Consider the following 21074-nt stretch of genomic DNA (forward strand, 5'->3'; position numbering starts at 1 on the left):
ACATTACCTGCAGCATGGAAGCAACGAGCCTGCGAGGAGGAAAAGCTAATATCCTCCGTATACATTGTATACATTACTTGCAGCATGGAAGCAACGAGCCTGCGAGGAGGAAAAGCTAATATCCTCCGTATACATTGTATACATTACCTGCAGCATGGAAGCAATGAGCCTGCGAGGAGGAAAAGCTAATATCCTCCGTATACATTGTATACATTACCTGCAGCATGGAAGCAATGAGCCTGCGAGGAGGAAAAGCTAATATCCTCCGTATACATTGTATACATTACCTGCAGCATGGAAGCAACGAGCCTGCGAGGAGGAAAAGCTAATATCCTCCGTATACATTGTATACATTACCTGCAGCATGGAAGCAACGAGCCTGCGAGGAGGAAAAGCTAATATCCTTCGTATACATTGTATACATTACCTGCAGCATGGAAGCAATGAGCCTGCGAGGAGCCACAGCTAATATCCTCCGTATACATTGTATACATTACCTGCAGCATGGAAGCAACGAGCCTGCGAGGAGGAAAAGCTAATATCCTCCGTATACATTGTATACATTACCTGCAGCATGGAAGCAACGAGCCTGCGAGGAGCCACAGCTAATATCCTCCGTATACATTGTATACATTACCTGCAGCATGGAAGCAACGAGCCTGCGAGGATCCACAGCTAATATCCTCCGTATACATTGTATACATTACCTGCAGCATGGAAGCAACGAGCCTGCGAGGAGGAAAAGCTAATATCCTCCGTATACATTGTATACATTACCTGCAGCATGGAAGCAACGAGCCTGCGAGGAACCACAGCTAATATCCTCCATATACATTGTATACATTACCTGCAGCATGTAAGCAACGAGCCTGCAAGGAGCCACAGCTAATATCCTCCGTATACATTGTATACATTACCTGCAGCATGGAAGCAACGAGCCTGCGAGGAGGAAAAGCTAATATCCTCCGTATACATTGTATACATTACCTGCAGCATGGAAGCAACGGGCCTGCGAGGAGGAAAAGCTAATATCCTCCGTATACATTGTATACATTACCTGCAGCATGGAAGCAACGAGCCTGCGAGGAGGAAAAGCTAATATCCTCCGTATACATTGTATACATTACCTGCAGCATGGAAGCAACGAGCCTGCGAGGAGGAAAAGCTAATATCCTCCGTATACATTGTATACATTACCTGCAGCATGGAAGCAATGAGCCTGCGAGGAGGAAAAGCTAATATCCTCCGTATACATTGTATACATTACCTGCAGCATGGAAGCAACGAGCCTGCGAGGAGGAAAAGCTAATATCCTCCGTATACATTGTATACATTACCTGCAGCATGGAAGCAACGAGCCTGCGAGGAGCCACAGCTAATATCCTCCGTATACATTGTATACATTACCTGCAGCATGGAAGCAACGAGCCTGCGAGGAGGAAAAGCTAATATCCTTCGTATACATTGTATACATTACCTGCAGCATGGAAGCAACGAGCCTGCGAGGAGGAAAAGCTAATATCCTCCGTATACATTGTATACATTACCTGCAGCATGGAAGCAACGAGCCTGCGAGGAGCCACAGCTAATATCCTCCGTATACATTGTATACATTACCTGCAGCATGGAAGCAACGAGCCTGCGAGGAGGAAAAGCTAATATCCTCCGTATACATTGTATACATTACCTGCAGCATGGAAGCAACTAGCCTGCGAGGAGGAAAAGCTAATATCCTCCGTATACATTGTATACATTACCTGCAGCATGGAAGCAATGAGCCTGCGAGGAGGAAAAGCTAATATCCTCCGTATACATTGTATACATTACCTGCAGCATGGAAGCAACGAGCCTGCGAGGAACCACAGCTAATATCCTCCGTATACATTGTATACATTACCTGCAGCATGGAAGCAACGAGCCTGCGAGGAGGAAAAGCTAATATCCTTCGTATACATTGTATACATTACCTGCAGCATGGAAGCAATGAGCCTGCGAGGAGCCACAGCTAATATCCTCCGTATACATTGTATACATTACCTGCAGCATGGAAGCAACGAGCCTGCGAGGAGGAAAAGCTAATATCCTCCGTATACATTGTATACATTACCTGCAGCATGGAAGCAACGAGCCTGCGAGGAGGAAAAGCTAATATCCTCCGTATACATTGTATACATTACCTGCAGCATGGAAGCAACGAGCCTGCGAGGAGCCACAGCTAATAACCTCCGTATACATTGTATACATTACCTGCAATATCCTGCACAACCACCTCTAGAAAGTGGAAATAAGTCCCTGCCCCAGAACAATCTGTTATCTATCTATTATCTATCTATTATCTATCTATTATCTATCTATTATCTATTATCTATTATCTATCTATTATCTATCTATTATCTATTATCTATCTATTATCTATCTATTATCTATTATCTATCTATTATCTATCTATTATCTATTATCTATCTATTATCTATTATCTATTATCTATCTATTATCTATCTATTATCTATCTATTATCTATTATCTATTATCTATCTATTATATATCTATTATCTATTATCTATCTATTATCTATTTATTATCTATCTATTATCTATTATCTTTCTATTATCTATCTATTATCTATTATCTATCTATTATCTATCTATTATCTATTATCTATCTATTATCTATCTATTATCTATTATCTATCTATTATCTATTATCTATCTATTATCTATCTATTATCTATCTATTATCTATCTATTATCTATTATCTATCTATTATCTATTATCTATCTATTATCTATCTATTATCTATTATCTATCTATTATCTATCTATTATCTATTATCTATCTATTATCCATTATCTATCTATTATCTATCTATTATCTATCTATTATCTATTATCTATCTATTATATATCTATTATCTATTATCTATTATCTATCTATTATCTATCTATTATCTATCTATTATCTATCTATTATCTATTATCTATCTATTATCTATCTATTATCTATTATCTATCTATTATCTATCTATTATCTATCTATTATCTATCTATTATCTATTATCTATCTATTATCTATCTATTATCTATTATCTATCTATTATCTATTATCTATTATCTATTATCTGTTATCTATCTATTATCTATCTATTATATAGACACATCTGCAGGTTTTCCCCTCCGCTCTCTATACAGACACATCTGCAGGTTTTTCCCTCCGCTCTCTATACAGACACATCTGCAGGTTTTTCCCTCTGCTCTCTATACAGACACATCTGCAGGGTTTTCCCTCCACTCTCTATACAGACACATCTGCAGGTTTTTCCCTCCGCTCTCTATACAGACACATCTGCAGATTTTTCCCTCTGCTCTCTATAAAGACACATCTGCAGTTTTTCCCTCTGTTCTTTATAAAGACACATCTGCAGGTTTTTCCCTCCGCTCTCTATAAAGACACATCTGCAGGTGTTTCCCTCTGCTCTCTATAAAGACACATCTGCAGATTTTTCCCTCTGCTCTCTATAAAGACACAACTGCAGGTTTTTCCCTCCGCTCTCTATACAGACACATCTGCAGGTTTTTCCCTCTGCTCTCTATAAAGACACAACTGCAGGTTTTTCCCTCTGCTCTCTATAAAGACACAACTGCAGGTTTTTCCCTCTGCTCTTTATAAAGACACATCTGCAGGTTTTTCCCTCCGTTCTCTATGAAGACACATCTGCAGGTTTTTCCCTCTACTCTCTATATAGACACATCTGCAGGTTTTTCCCTCCGTTCTCTATAAAGACACAGCTGCAGGTTTTTCCCTCCACTCACTATACAGACACATTTGCAGGTTTTTCCCTCTGCTCTCTATGCAGACATATCTGCAGGTATTTCCCTACGACCTCTATACAGACACATCTGCAGGTTTTTCCTCCACTCTTTATAAAGACACATTTGCAGGTTTTTCCCTCCCTCTCTCTATAAAGACACATCTGCAGGTTTTTCCCTCCGCTCTCTATACAGACACATCTGTAGGTTTTCCCTCCTCTCTCTATACAGACACATCTGCAGGTTTTTCCTTTCACTCTCTATAAAGACAGAGCTGCAGGTTTTTCCCTCCACTCACTATACAGACACATCTGCAGGTTTTTCCCTCTGCTCTCTATACAGACATATCTGCAGGTTTTTCCCTCCAACCTCTATACAGACACATCTGCAGGTTTTCCCTCTGCTCTCTATAAAGACACATCTGCAGGTTTTTCCTCCGCTCTCTATAAAGACACATTTGCAGGTTTTTCCCTCCCTCTCTCTATAAAGACACATCTGCAGGTTTTTCCCTCCGCTCTCTATACAGACACATCTGCAGATTTTTCCTTCCACTCTCTATAAAGACACATCTGCAGGTTTTTCCCTCCGCTCTCTATAGACACATCTGCAGGTTTTCCCTCCTCTCTCTATACAGACACATCTGCATGTTTTTCCCTCCGCTCTTTATAGACACATCTGCAGGTTTTTCCCTCCGCTCTCTATAAAGATACATCTGCAGATTTTTCCCTCTGCTCTCTATAAAGACACATCTGCAGGTTTTTCCCTCTGCTCTTTATAAAGACACATCTGCAGGTTTTTCTCTCCGCTCTCTATATAGACATATCTGCAGGTTTTTCCCTTCGCTCTCTATACAGACACATCTGCAGGTTTTTCCCTCCGCTCTCTATAAAGACACATCTGCAGGTGTTTCCCTCTGCTCTCTATGAAGACACATCTGCAGGTTTTTCCCTCCGCTCCCTATAAAGATACATCTGCAGATTTTTCCCTCTGCTCTCTATAAAGACACAACTGCAGGTTTTTCCCTCCACTCTCTATACAGACACATCTGCAGGTTTTTCCCTCTGCTCTCTATAAAGACACAACTGCAGGTTTTTCCCTCTGCTCTTTATAAAGACACATCTGCAGGTTTTTCCCTCCGTTCTCTATGAAGACACATCTGCAGGTTTTTCCCTCTACTCTCTATATAGACACATCTGCAGGTTTTTCCCTCCGTTCTCTATAAAGACACAGCTGCAGGTTTTTCCCTCCACTCACTATACAGACACATTTGCAGGTTTTTCCCTCTGCTCTCTATGCAGACATATCTGCAGGTATTTCCCTACGACCTCTATACAGACACATCTGCAGGTTTTTCCTCCGCTCTTTATAAAGACACATTTGCAGGTTTTTCCCTCCCTCTCTCTATAAAGACACATCTGCAGGTTTTTCCCTCCGCTCTCTATACAGACACATCTGTAGGTTTTCCCTCCTCTCTCTATACAGACACATCTGCAGGTTTTTCCTTCCACTCTCTATAAAGACACATCTGCAGGTTTTTCCCTCCGCTCTCTATAGACACATCTGCAGGTTTTTCCCTCCGCTCTCTATAGACACATCTGCAGGTTTTTCCCTCCGCTCTCTATAAAGACACATCTGCAGGTTTTTCTCACTATCTGACAAGAAATCAGAATAAACCTTTCCTGTTTTCGGTCAATTAGGAACCAAAATTATTTCTATTTGCTAAATACCAGAATAATGAGAGAGAGAGAATGTTTTCAGGCATTTCTATTACTTTCTGCACAGTGAGTAGTCTCCATCCACTAAGAGTACTGGGCCTTTACACAATATGTGACCGCCCATATGATGATGTCATGTCTTTGGAAGCTTCTGATAGGTTTATTGGCAACATCTGAGTTAATTAGAGACACACCTGTGGATGTATTTAATGCTCACCTGAAACACACGGCTTCTTTGTGAAGCATCATGTGAAAGTCAGAAGAAATCAGCCAAGATCCCTGGAAGAGAATTGTGGACTTGCACAAGTCTGATTCATCCTTGGGTGCAATTTCCAGATTCCTGAAGATGCCTCATTCATCTGTACAAACAATTATACGCAAGTACAAACAAGATGGGAATGTCCAGCCATCATACCGCTCAGGAAGGAGACGGGTTCTGTGCACCAGAGATGAACATGCTTTGGTCAGACATGTGCAGATCAAGCAAAGAACAAAAGCAAAACACCTTGTGAAGATGCTGGCGGAAGCTGGTAAGATTGTGTCATTATACACAGTGAAACAAATACTGTATCAACATGGGCTGAAAGGCCACTCTGCCAGGAAGAAGCCATTACTCCAAAAGAAACAGAAAAAAGCCAGATTAATGTTTGCAAATGCAACAGGAGCAAAGACCTTAATATGTGGAGACGTCCTGGGGTCTGACGAAACTTTTGAAGTGTTTGGCCATAATTACTGATAGTGTTTCTGCCTTTCAGCCTGCAGGTCCGGAGCTTGGATCCCAGTAGGTACAAGTGTAAGGAAGAGGTAGAGAATTATATTGGTTCCAGATGTCAGGAGACTCCCCCGTCCAGAGTGTTCTGTAATAAGCTGCAGCGGACACTTCTGTGCCTCTCCTGGCCCACAATACGCAGTATACAGAAGCAGTATATAGCAGTATATAGCAGTATATAGCAATATATAGCAGGAAGCATTAGATCAGTATCCTCACTGTGGGTTGCACAGATGGTATTTTCACCCCCTGCCCTCGTATTTGGTATTTTCACCCCCTGCCCTCGTATTTGGTATTTTCGCCCCCTGCCCTTGTATTTGGTATTTTCGCCCCCTGCCCTTGTATTTGGTATTTTCGCCCCCTGCCCTTGTATTTGGTATTTTCGCCCCCTGCCCTGGTATTTGGTATTTTCGCCCCCTGCCCTCGTATTTGGTATTTCCGCCCCCTGTCCTCGTATTTGGTATTTCCACCCCCTGTCCATGTATTTGGTATTTTCGCCCATATACAGTTAGGTCCAGAAATCTTTGGCCAGTGACACAATTTTCGCGAGTTGGGCTCTGCATGCCACCGCATTGGATTTGAAATGAAACCTCTACAACAGAATTCAAGTGCAGATTGTAACGTTTAATTTGAAGGTTTGAACAAAAATATCTGATAGAAATTGTAGGAATTGTCACATTTCTTTACAAACACTCCACATTTTAGGAGGTCAAAAGTAATTGGACAAATAAACCAAACCCAAACAAAATATTTTTATTTTCAATATTTTGTTGCGAATCCTTTGGAGGCAATCACTGCCTTAAGTCTGGAACCCATGGACATCACCAAACGCTGGGTTTCCTCCTTCTTAATGCTTTGCCAGGCCTTTACAGCCGCAGCCTTCAGGTCTTGCTTGTTTGTGGGTCTTTCCGTCTTAAGTCTGGATTTGAGCAAGTGAAATGCATGCTCAATTGGGTTAAGATCTGGTGATTGACTTGGCCATTGCAGAATGTTCCACTTTTTTGCACTCATGAACTCCTGGGTAGCTTTGGCTGTATGCTTGGGGTCATTGTCCATCTGTACTATGAAGCGCCGTCCGATCAACTTTGCGGCATTTGGCTGAATCTGGGCTGAAAGTATATCCCGGTACACTTCAGAATTCATCCGGCTACTCTTGTCTGCTGTTATGTCATCAATAAACACAAGTGACCCAGTGCCATTGAAAGCCATGCATGCCCATGCCATCACGTTGCCTCCACCATGTTTTACAGAGGATGTGGTGTGCCTTGGATCATGTGCCGTTCCCTTTCTTCTCCAGTCTTTTTTCTTCCCATCATTCTGGTACAGGTTGATCTTGGTCTCATCTGTCCATAGAATACTTTTCCAGAACTGAGCTGGCTTCATGAGGTGTTTTTCAGCAAATGTGACTCTGGCCTGTCTATTTTTGGAATTGATGAATGGTTTGCATCTAGATGTGAACCCTTTGTATTTACTTTCATGGAGTCTTCTCTTTACTGGTGACTTAGAGACAGATACACCTACTTCACTGAGAGTGTTCTGGACTTCAGTTCATGTTGTGAACGGGTTCTTCTTCACCAAAGAAAGTATGCGGCGATCATCCACCACTGTTGTCATCCGTGGACGCCCAGGCCTTTTTGAGTTCCCAAGCTCACCAGTCAATTCCTTTTTTCTCAGAATGTACCCGACTGTTGATTTTGCTACTCCAAGCATGTCTGCTATCTCTCTGATGGATTTTTTCTTTTTTTTCAGCCTCAGGATGTTCTGCTTCACCTCAATTGAGAGTTCCTTAGACCGCATGTTGTCTGGTCACAGCAACAGCTTCCAAATGCAAAACCACACACCTGTAATCAACCCCAGACCTTTTAACTACTTCATTGATTACAGGTTAACGAGGGAGACACCTTCAGAGTTAATTGCAGCCCTTAGAGTCCTTTGTCCAATTACGTTTGGTCCCTTGAAAAAGAGGAGGCTATGCATTACAGAGCTATGGTTCCTAAACCCTTTCTCCGATTTGGATGTGAAAACTCTCATATTGCAGCTGGGAGTGTGCACTTTCAGCCCATATTATATATATAATTGTACTTCTGAACATGTTTTTGTAAACAGCTAAAATAAGAAAACTTGTGTCACTGTCCAAATATTTCTGGACCTGACTGTCTCGCCATTATAACTATGTATCTATACTCTCCGTGATGATCTTTCACTTACACGGTATAACTGAGTGTCTATAGGACGTTTGCCAATAAATGAAATGGGAGATCCCACCCCAGATCCCCCCTCCGCCCGCCTGATGGCTTTTGATGCTTCCAGTCTATTCTGCTGATTACAATTACATCTTCACATTGGAGGATTCCATTCATCATTATGTTCGGTGCAATATAAACCTGAAATAGAGGAGAAGTCCTGTAATAAATGCATAAATAATAGAAAAGATAATGAAATCAATGGCAATGTCGATACGGACAAGTCCTGGCTGACTAATGGCTTGTAGAATGGTGACCTCAATCCCTGGTGGGCCGGTGGTTTCTATCACTCTGCTCTCAATTACTGGGGAGCTAATGGTCCCTATAGTCTTGTGTCGATGCCCCTGAGGGTGACGACCTCTGGAATCCGCTTTTCAATCCTCCGTTGAATAAAAGCCTTTTTATTTGTGAGTTCACAGTAAGTGGATTAATGTCCATCATAATCCTGCGGAGCGGCTCAGGTGGGCCGGTGGCTGCATTCTGTGGGCTGAGTGGTCTCCACAATCCCGGATGAATCAATCGCACAATCTTCTCTCTCCACCTGGCGGGAGCAAAGTGGCCTCTATGGGGTATTGAGGGGGGACAGCGGCCGGGGCAGGTGACCTGGGAACCCCCGTACCCCGAATCTCTACCGTCACTTCAGACTGGAATCTCATATTCCCCAACTGCACAGATTATATCCTGATATAAGGGTATTTTGCACTTTGACTGTTTGTTTTCATCATTTTCCTCAAATTTAAAAAAATAAATTGTCATACATTGTAATATGGTTTATTTCTTTTTATTGCATTTTTTACTCAACAACTTTATTACCCTAAATCTATCCTTAACCCTAACCCTAGCCGCTCCCTAACCCTAATCCTAGCCGCTCCCTAACCCTAATCCTAGGCCTGACCTAACCCTAACCCTAGCCGCTCCCTAACCCTAATCCTAGGCCTGACCTAACCCTAACCCTAGCCGCTCCCTAACCCTAACCCTAACCCTAGACCTGCCCTAACCCTAACCCTAGCTGCTCCCTAACCCTAGCCGCTCCCTAACCCTAATCCTAGGCCTGACCTAACCCTAGCCGCTCCCTAACCCTAATCCTAGGCCTGACCTAACCCTAGCCGCTCCCTAACCCTAATCCTAGGCCTGACCTAACCCTAACCCTAGACCTGACCTAACCCTAATCCTAGCTGCTCCCTAACCCTAGTCGCTCCCTAACCCTAATCCTAGGCCTGACCTAACCCTAACCCTAGACCTGACCTAACCCTAATCCTAGGCCTGACCTAACCCTAGACCTGACCTAACCCTAACCCTAGCCACTCCCTAACCCTAATCCTAGGCCTGACCTAACCCTAGACCTAACCTAACCCTAATCCTAGACCTGACTTAACCCTAGACCTGACCTAACCCTAACCCTAGACCTGACCTAACCCTAATCCTAGGCCTGACCTAACCCTAGACCTGAACTAACCCCAATCCTTGCCGCTCCCTAACCCTAATCCTAGGCCTGACCTAACCCTAACCCTAGCCGCTCCCTAACCCTAATCCTAGGCCTGACCTAACCCTAACCCTAGCCACTCCCTAACCCTAATCCTAGGCCTGACCTAACCCTAGACCTGACCTAACCCTAACCCTAGACCTGACTTAACCCTAGACCTGACCTAACCCTAACCCTAGGCCTGACCTAACCTTAGACCTGAACTAACCCCAACCCTTGCCGCTCCCTAACCCTAACCCTAGGCCTGACCTAACCCTAACCCTAGCCGCTCCCTAACCCTAACCCTAGGCCTGACCTAACCCTAACCCTAGCCACTCCCTAACCCTAATCCTAGGCCTGACCTAACCCTAACCCTAGCCACTTCCTAACCCTAATCCTAGGCCTGACCTAACCCTAACCCTAGCCGCTCCCTAACCCTAATCCTAGGCCTGACCTAACCCTAACCCTAGCCGCTCCCTAACCCTAACCCTAGGCCTGACCTAACCCTAGCCACTCCCTAACCCTAATCCTAGGCCTGACCTAACCCTAAGCCTAGACCTGACTTAACCCTAGACCTGACCTAACCCTAACCCTAGACCTGACCTAACCCTAATCCTAGGCCTGACCTAACCCTAGACCTGAACTAACCCCAACTCTAGCCGCTCCCTAACCCTAATCCTAGGCCTGACCTAACCCTAACCCTAGCCGCTCCCTAACCCTAATCCTAGGCCTGACCTAACCCTAACCCTAGACCTGACTTAACCCTAGACCTGACCTAACCCTAACCCTAGACCTGACCTAACCCTAATCCTAGGCCGGACCTAACCCTAGACCTGAACTAACCCCAACCCTAGCCGCTCCCTAACCCTAACCCTAGACCTGACCTAACCCTAGACCTGACCGCTCCCTAACCCTAACCCAAGGCCTGACCTAACCCTAGCCCTAGCCGGTCCCTAACCCTAACCCTAGGCCTGACCTAACCCTAACCCTAACCGCTCCCTAACCCTAACGCAAGGCCTGACCTAACCCTAACCCTAGCCGCTCCCTAACCCTAGCCGCTCCACCCCTAACCCTAGGCCTGACTTAACCCTAACCCTATCCGCTCCCTAACCTTAATCCTAGGCCTGACCAAACTCAAAGTCCAAACCTAAATCAATCCCCAATCCTAGGACCAGAAAAAGTGCAACAATATAAAAGTATGTCTAAGCAATGAATGAAACACTTGACCTTGTGCCTGGTGCCTGCGCTGTCTTCATTCGTTAGCTAATCTTCTGTCATCAGAGCAGAGCATTGGAGACGAGGAGAGATGAGCTCTGCATAGGCAGCAACTGACAGGACCAATCATTTCATTATGTTACATCAGCCTCTGCCGACACAGAGAGCAGCAGCCAATGACAAAGTCCTCTCACCTGTGGCATAAACAGCTCCAGGTGGGCAATCAGTGCATCTCCAGGCGCTAATCACTTCCAGTACAGGCGGTAGGGGGAGAATATTTGTGGCCCCCATAAGCTGTGATGCGTTGGCTGCTCTAATGATATATATATATATATATATATATATATATATATATATATATATATATATATATACTGTATTTCCTTGTCTAGTATTCAGATTATTTTAGGGAGGTGGTCCGAGTTGTGAGTTAATTTCCGGATTATTTTGGAGGATTACTCTGGGATCTGGCTCAATTTTAGGGTCCGGTTTATGATGTAATCTGGAGTCTGAATGGTTTAGGGCAGAGATCTTAATTCACTTTGGAGACTTTGTCTAATTTTTTTTTGCACCAAAAATAATAAACATTAATGTGAAAAGTTCTACAATGTTTGCAAAACGTAATAATGCGACTTCTTTGCAGTTGGTTTTCATCTTGGACCTTCAAGTTGCCGCAGAGTCAGATAAATGGGCACTAAAGTGACATCCAGATTTTTGGACACATTGCACAAACCTCATCAGAAGATGCGGCCGGACCCTCCGTGCTTTACACTGCAGCTGTGCTTGTTTAGACTGACAGATGCGTATAACTGCACTATGATCAGTGGGAAGCTCATGTTTGGTCACACAGAACGTTACTCAATGCTGTGCAAGTCGTGTCATTTATTAAGTCTGAAGGATTGTGGAGCAGAATTAATAATGTAAATGTTCCACATTCTGCAATCACCATATTTTCTGTCTATGCACAGCGCAGAAACCTTTTTTATTCTTTGGAGGTGTCAGATCTACTTCCACTTCTTCCACTTTTCCTCCTCTGGAAATCTAAGTCATGGTTCGGCGTGGACCCCACTGACAGATAATGCAACGTCCTCCCGGAGAATCGGCTCGTGCCAGAAAACGATCAATTTAATCATCCGCTTTAATTGTGTGAGGTGGATCTCTCGGTGCAGAGCGGTGAGAAGAGATTTTATCTCCCTTCCTCTGGGCTGCACAATCCCCATCATCAATTCTCCCAATGGCAGACAAATGCCTTTCCATTTGCAATTAACTTTTTTTTCTTTCTCCTTTCCACAAGTAATTCCAACATATTAATCTGAAACAATCGTCACAAAGAGACAAAGAACTTCCCTTCACATCTGAAAGTGACTAACCAGGGAAGAACATGTGATCTATAGCCCCCCACCAGCCGCACACCGGGGGACACTACACCGGGGGCACAGTACACGGGGGGACACTACACCGGGGGCACAGTACACGGGGGGACACTACAGCGGGGGCACACTATACCGGGGGAACACTATACTGGGGGACACTGCATGGGGGGACACTATACTGGGGGACTCTGCATGGGGGGGACACTGCATGGGGGGAAACTATACCGGGGGCACACTATACCGGGGGACACTATACCGGGGCACACTACACGGGGGGACACTACACCGGGGGCACACTACACCAAGGAGATATAACACCGGGGGCACACTCCATGGGGGCACACTACACAAGGTGACACTGCATGGGAGGACACTATACTGGGGGACACTATACCGGGGGGACACTACACCAAGTGGATACTACATTGGGGGACACTGCATGGGGGAGACACTATACTGGGGGGACACTACACCAAGTGGATACTACATTGGGGGACACTGCATGGGGGGGACACTATACTGGGGGGACACTACACCGAGGTATTACTACATTGGGGGACACCCCATCGGGGGGACAAACAGTGGGAGACACTACATCGGGGGATATTACATCAGGGGAACAATACACTGACTGAAGACACTACACTGGGGGACATTACATCGGAGGGACAATACTCCGGGGGGGAACAATACATCGGGGGGAACACTACACCAGGGGACACTCAATGGGGGGACACTTTTCTGGGGGGACACTACAGTAAGGGGATACTACATCAGGGGACACTACACCAAAGGGACACTAGTCCAGGGGGACACTACATCGGGGGACATTACTCCAGAGGGACACTACACCAGGGGACACTACACTGGGAGGACACTACACTGGGAGGACACTCAGAACCAGGCGGTCAGACAATAGACCCAATGTAAGGAAGAGGACTGGTGCTGTCGCGTTTCTTCCCTTGAAAACAGCAATCTCGGCAGTGTATTGTCCTGTAGTGCAGTGTGAATTGTGTCCTATGTTTCGTAGATACTGTGACGTGTGGATTGTAGTGTAAGCTGTAATGTGATGTGTTGTAATGGTTTTCTGTATAATGTACAGTACGGTTATATGTGGCTACCAGACTGTAGGGCAAGAAGTAGATAAGCGTTCAGACATGTCCACAGTGGGAGGGGTGAGTTATAAAGGAAAGAGACAGTTTCTTCTAGATAGTGAAGACTCAGTGTGTGCAGAGACGGACGTAGAGTTGGTAGGTCTTCGAGGCCACATGCAGTGGGTGATCTGTGGCAGTAAAAGGAGAGGAGACCAGACGGAGAGTGTCCGGGAGAACAAGGCTCTGCTCTGACTCTGGTGGCAGAACCTCTGACGCCTTCTCTGCGAGGAACAGAGATGGAGCCACAGGAAGGGAAAGTGACCCATGAGGACCAGTGAAATCAGAGACAACGCAGGACCCAGTGGGAACTCAGAGAATGTGTCTGAATATGCCTTGTAGACCTGACGTGTGCTGGGGGACGTGCGCCGCTGTCTGGGGTGTAAAGTCACTGCTGAAGATGAAACATTCAGTAAAATACTGTTGTTTAAAATGAACTGGGGTCTCCTTGTGCAAACGAGTTGTCATTTGTTCCTGGCAAGCCGACATCAGTGGCAACAGGCGGCTCAAACAGGTGATCAGCCCACACCACACAAGTCCAGTCACCCGACCAGGACCATGTCCATCATGTGGAGTGCTGAGGGGTCCGGAGTCAGTCCCTCGCCCATCACTACGCCTGGCGACACCATGGTCCCGTCCTTACCAGCGGACTCAGCGCTGCCAAATTCAATCCTTGCTCCATGGGTCTGTGCGCTGTCTGAGAAAAAAAAGTCAGGCAGCACACCGACACTGCACACCGACACTGCACACGGATGTAAAAATGTAGCCTTATTATGTATAGCCCCATAGTCCATTAGTATTTAGTGTACTCACTATGCAAAGCACCGTCCTTAATTACATAGTTTCCCCTTTTATTATGTGCAACACTGTTATTAGCATCCTCGCTAGTGATGTATGGCGCTGGCCCTCATTATATAGTGTCCTCTCTTGTTAGATATAGCGCCGTCTCTTATATAGCATATTCTCGTTATTTTTGTTATTCACAGCGCCCTCTCTTTATTATATAATCCTCTCTTGTTAGATATAAAATCACTGCGGCTGGAGCAGAATCTGACCAGAAGACCAGTCCATCACCTTCTCCATTAGAAAATAAGCCTTACGTGTTCCATCAGCCGTCATTTTCTATCTAACAAGAGAGAATGCTATGAAATAAAGACAGAGTAAAATAACAAGAGAATCCAAAATGTAGTGGACGATGCTGTACATAACAAGAGAGGGTGCTATGTATTATATATGTATATACAGTGCCTACAAGTAGTATTCAACCCCCTGCAGATTTAGCAGGTTTACACATTCGGAATAACTTGGCATTGTGACATTTGGACTGTAGATCAGCCTGGAAGTGTGAAATGCAGCAAAAAAGAATGTTATTTCTTTTTTTATTTTTTTTTTTTTAAATTGTGAAAAGTTTATTCAGAGGGTCATTTATTATTCAACCCCTCAAACCACCAGAATTCTGTTTGGTTCCCCTAAAGTATTAAGAAGTATTTCAGGCACAAAGAACAATGAGCTTCACATGTTTGGATTAATTATCTCTTTTTCCAGCCTTTTCTGACTAATTAAGACCCTCCCCAAACTTGTGAACAGCACTCATACATGGTCAACATGGGAAAGACAAAGGAGCATTCCAAGGTCATCAGAGACAAGATCGTGGAGGGTCACAAGGCTGGCAAGGGGTACAAAACCCTTTCCAAGGAGTTGGGCCTACCTGTCTCCACTGTTGGGAGCGTCATCCGGAAGTGGAAGGCTTATGGAACTACTGTTAGCCTTCCACGGCCTGGACAGCCTTTGAAAGTTTCCACCCGTGCCGAGGCCAGGCTTGTCCGAAGAGTCAAGGCTAACCCAAGGACAACAAGGAAGGAGCTCCGGGAAGATCTCATGGCAGTGGGGACATTGGTTTCATTAGTACTCCACCGCAATGGTCTCCGTTCCAGACGAGCCCGTAAGGTACCTTTACTTTAAAAGCGTCATGTCAAGGCTCGTCTACAGTTTGCTCATGATCACTTGGAGGACTCTGAGACAGACTGGTTCAAGGTTCTCTGGTCTGATGAGACCAAGATCGAGATCTTTGGTGCCAACCACACACGTGACGTTTGGAGACTGGATGGCACTGTATACGACCCCAAGAATACCATCCCGACAGTCAAGCATGGTGGTGGGAGCATCATGCTGTGGGGCTGTTTCTCAGCCAAGGGGCCTGGCCATCTGGTCCGCATCCATGGGAAGATGGATAGCACGGCCTACCTGGAGATTTTGGCAAAGAACCTCCGCTCCTCCATCAAGGATCTTAAGATGGGTCGTCATTTCATCTTCCAACAAGACAACGACCCAAAGCACACAGCCAAGAAAACCAAGGCCTGGTTCAAGAGGGAAAAAATCAAGGTGTTGCAATGGCCTAGTCAGTCTCCTGACCTTAACCCAATTGAAAGCTTGTGGAAGGAGCTCAAGATTAAAGTCCACATGAGACACCCAAAGAACCTAGATAACTTGGAGAAGATCTGCATGGAGGAGTGGGCCAAGATAACTCCAGAGACCTCTGCCGGCCTGATCAGGTCTTATAACAGACGATTATTAGCTGTAATTGCAAACAAGGGTTATTCCACAAAATATTAAACCTAGGGGTTGAATAATATTGACCCACACTTTTATGTTGAAAATTTATTAAAATTTAACTGAGCAACATAACTTGTTGGTTTGTAAGATTTATGCATCTGTTAATAAATCCTGCTCTTGTTTGAAGTTTGCAGGCTCTAACTTATTTGCATCTTATCAAACCTGCTAAATCTGCAGGGGGTTGAATACTACTTGTAGGCACTGTAAATCTGCAGGGGGTTGAAGACTACTTGTAGGCACTGTACATCTGCATCTTTGTCATCATAAAAGAAAGGGGGGCCCAGGCACAATTTCTTGCACAGGGACCCCAAGCTGTCATTGTCCGCCCCTGGTGCAACGTTTAAGTAGGTGCCATGTGTCTCTTCCACATGATGCCAGCAGAACATCGCCCGATTACGCTGCAGAACATTGCCCCATCACACTGCTGATGTCACTGCTTGTTAGAAATTCTGTACTTACCGCAGTGACCTATGGAGCTTAGGGCGTGTGGAGGAGCCTTTATTAAAATAAAAGTTTTTTTCCGGTGTGTGTTTTTTAACTCTATGCTTACTGGATTAGTAATGGGGGTGTCTGATAGGTGCCTCTCCATTACTAACCTCTGGGCTTGATGCCAGCCGTCATTACACAGCTGATATCAACCTCAAAGTATTACCCCGATTGCCACCGCACTGGGACAAATTTGAATGCTCCACCTCTGGGGAAGCTGCGGGCTGCTCTTTTTAGGTTGGGAAGGGACAAGTAACCATGGACCTCCAAGCCTGATAATACTAGCCCCCAACTGTCTGCTTTACTTTGTCTGGTCATTAACAATACGGGGGGACCCCACATCATTTTTTTTTTTAATTATTTAAATAGATTTTAAAAAACAGTCTAATCCCCTTTATTTTTGATAACCTCGGATCCCCTTTATTTTTGATAACCAGCCATGGTAAAGCTGACAGCTGAGGGTTGTGGCCTGCACTTTTCTTCTTTACCTGCGCTGGTTATCAAAAAGAGGTGGGAGCCCACATCATTTTTTCTAATCTTTATTGTTCACAGCAGCATACAGGCAACTTCCGTATGCAATACAGCTTGGTGTTTCCCTGCACTGCAGCATTTCAACAAACTTTATTAACAGAATAAAAGTAAACGAACTTGGACACATACTTTTTTTTAACTCCATGTTCCAGTCCAAGACCCGAACACCCGGGGTCCAGTACGAACCCCAAACTCTACAGTTCGGATTCGCTCATCTCTATTTACAAATACTAACACAGATGGCTACATGTCGCATTAACGGCTTTTTACAAGTCACCAAAATGGTGAACAAAAGAAAACACGAAAATCAAACTATTATGAAATTAATGAATCCCATGAATGGTAAAGAAGGGGTTAAAAAGGATTGCTTCTTCTCTGTTAGATAAAGGATTGTACCTCCACTTGTGTGGCCGACGCAAACTGTCACATTATTAATATTATTATTTTTAACCCATGAAAACAGAACACGATTTCATCTTCGTACATTTATTCTGAGGTTTTGTGAATTCCTAACATCAACACATTATCATATCAGCGGCGGAAAATTTCCATATCATAATTGTATCTATAATCAAATGTAGTGCTGTCATCCTGATATCAGATTAAGGTGTAAATTAGTCTTTTATTTTTAAGTTATGCAACTTTATAAATTGCTCATATGGTTGACAAACACTCACAGAGAAAGATGTTTTGTCAGAAGGCAACGACGCGGATACTGGAGGGAATTGTTTGTGATTACAGAAAGCTGCAAAAGAAGAAAAAGTCATTTACAAACTTTAACTAATCTATTAATAAATTGACATTCTACAGCAATGAAGAAATCAAACATCTTATATGATAAATAAAATCCTGCTACTTATCCAGAAAAAGCAAATTACTTCCATATAATGCTGCCCCTATATACAAGAATATAACTACTATAATACTGCCCCTATATACAAGAATATAACTACTATAATACTGCCCCTATGTACAAGAATATAACTACTATAATACTGCCCCTATGTACAAGAATATAACTACTATAATACTGCACCTATGTACAATAATATATCTACTATAATACTGCTCCTATGTACAAGAATATAACTACTATAATACTGCCCCTATGTACAAGAATATAACTACTATAATACTGCCCCTATGTACAAGAATATAACTACTATAAAACTGCTGCTATGTACAAGAATATAACTACTATAATACTGCCCCCCTATATACAAGAATATAACTACTATATTACTGCCCCCTATATACAAGAATATAACTACTATAATACTGCCCCTATGTACAAGAATATAACTACTATAATACTGCCCCTATGTACAAGAATTTAACTACTATAATACTGCCTCTATATACAAGAATATAACTGCTATAATACTGCCCCTATGTACAAGAATATAACTACTATAATACTGCCCCTATGTACAAGAATATAACTACTATAATACTGCCCTCTATATACACTAATATAACTACTATAATACTGCAACCTATGTACAAGAATATAACTACTATAATACTGCCCCTATGTACAAGAATATAACTACTATAATACTGCCCCTATGTACAAGAATATAACTACTATAATACTGCCCCCTATATACAAGAATATAACTGCTATAATACTGCCCCTATGTACAAGAATATAACTACTATAATACTGCTCCTATGTACAAGAATATAACTACTATAATACTGCCCCTATGTACAGGAATATAACTACTATAATACTACCCCCTATGTACAAGAATATAACTGCTATAATACTGCCCCTATCTACAAAAATGTAACTAATACAGTATATCGTTCTCTTTTGTAAAATCTTGTATATTTTTATAAACACTGCCCACTCTTTCGGATTATTATGTATAAAGTAATAGCTTTGTTCCTCTTGCTCTTTAAATGGCCAACCCAGAGACCATACGTTACGTGTAACGGCTGTCCAATCGGCCTGTAAAACGATTGGTGATGGCAGGTAATACCTTTTTCTCTGTTATTAGCACTGACAGTACCGAGGTATATATATATATATATATATATATATATATATATATATATATATATATATATCTCCTATGGGCCAATAAAAGGCGTTTTTTTCAGGTTTATGCTGAGTGCTGCCTTCATTTTTTCTGCATATATATATATATATATATATTCCATGAGCTCAAATAGGTGTTATATGTATGTATAAATAAATAAATATATATATATATATATGTGTGTGTATACAATACCATCAATGTGAGTGCTCCAATAATTGGCCTTATAGTGGAAACAGCCATGGCCTCCTCCGTTAATCGTTGATCAATTGTGTAATTGTCCTGATGATAGGGGGCAGTAGAGGGCTGTTTGTGACAAATCGCTGGCAGTGATGGGATGTCTGTGTGACTCTCTCCCCCAGCTGTTCGTGACAGGGGGGTGTAGAGAGGGCATAGCATATAGCATGGGGGACAGTGTAGGGACACAGGCTGGACTGGACAGTATGCCGAGGAGTGGGCATAATATAGAGAATTAAAAATAGCAGCCCGCAGCCGCCCCAGAAGTGGCGCATACATTGGATAATCCAATTCTGGCTCTTTGCTGACTGTTCTCGATTCCCTGGAGTGGTGGCAATCCAGGTAATATTTTATGGGGTTGATGCCAGCTATGAATTGACAGCTGACATCAATCTCAGGGGTTAGTAACAGAGAAACATCTATCAGACGACCTCATTACTAACCCAGCAAGTAAAAAGAAAAAAAACACCCAAATAATTTATTTAAATATACACTCCCCCGACTTTTCATGGTTCCCCATTTTATTAAAGAAAACCCATGCAGGTCCACTGTAGTGTCATTACATTGATGAGCGGTGACATTGCTGATGTCACCGCTCATCACAGTCACCGGGTCTCGTTGAGTGCAGCGTGCGCCGGGACTCGCTGCTGCTCAGAGTCTATGGAGCCTCATTCTCAGCCTCGTTCTCAGGCTCCATATTCTTCGATTGATGTAATCGAGGAATGTCGTGGGAAACGCTGGACTATGCCGGACCTGGGAACTTTGCTTTCTAATACATTTGTGTACGAGGGACAGTGAGTTGTTTTTATTTTTATTTTTTTATCTCATTCAGGTTTCCATTTCTGAACTATGTTGGATTCCCCGGACGACTGCGAACCTGCATGGGTTGTTTTTTTTTTATAAATTTGTGAATCAGAGAAAATTGTGGCAAGTGTTTTTCAAATGCCTTTCAATTACTAACCCCCGGGCTTGATGCCAGCTGACATTACACAGCTGACATTACACAGCTGACATTACACAGCTGACATTACACAGCTGACGTTACACAGCTGACATTTACCCTAACTACCATTACCCTGATTACCACCGCACCAGGGCAATCGGGAAGAGCCAGGGCAAAGCGCCTAATGGATGCACCACTTCTGGGGCGGCTTTGGGCTGCTATTTTTAGGCTGGGAAGGGCTAAATAACCATAGACTGTCCCAGTATGTGTCACATATATGTCACACAGATGGCGCACACATGGATAGTCAAACAGATGGACAAAACGGAACGTGCCACACTTGTGTTTTTTGTGTGTACGTGTGAAGAGGCCATTAATGGTGTATAGCTTCTTTTGAACCTGATTTTTTTGGGGGTAAAATCTAAGTTTATTTATGAATATGGGTTTGTCCTTGAGTTGCTCAGGAGGATTAATAATAATAA

This window comes from Anomaloglossus baeobatrachus, chromosome 9 (assembly GCF_048569485.1).
Source record: "Anomaloglossus baeobatrachus isolate aAnoBae1 chromosome 9, aAnoBae1.hap1, whole genome shotgun sequence".
Taxonomy (NCBI): Eukaryota; Metazoa; Chordata; class Amphibia; order Anura; family Aromobatidae; genus Anomaloglossus; species Anomaloglossus baeobatrachus.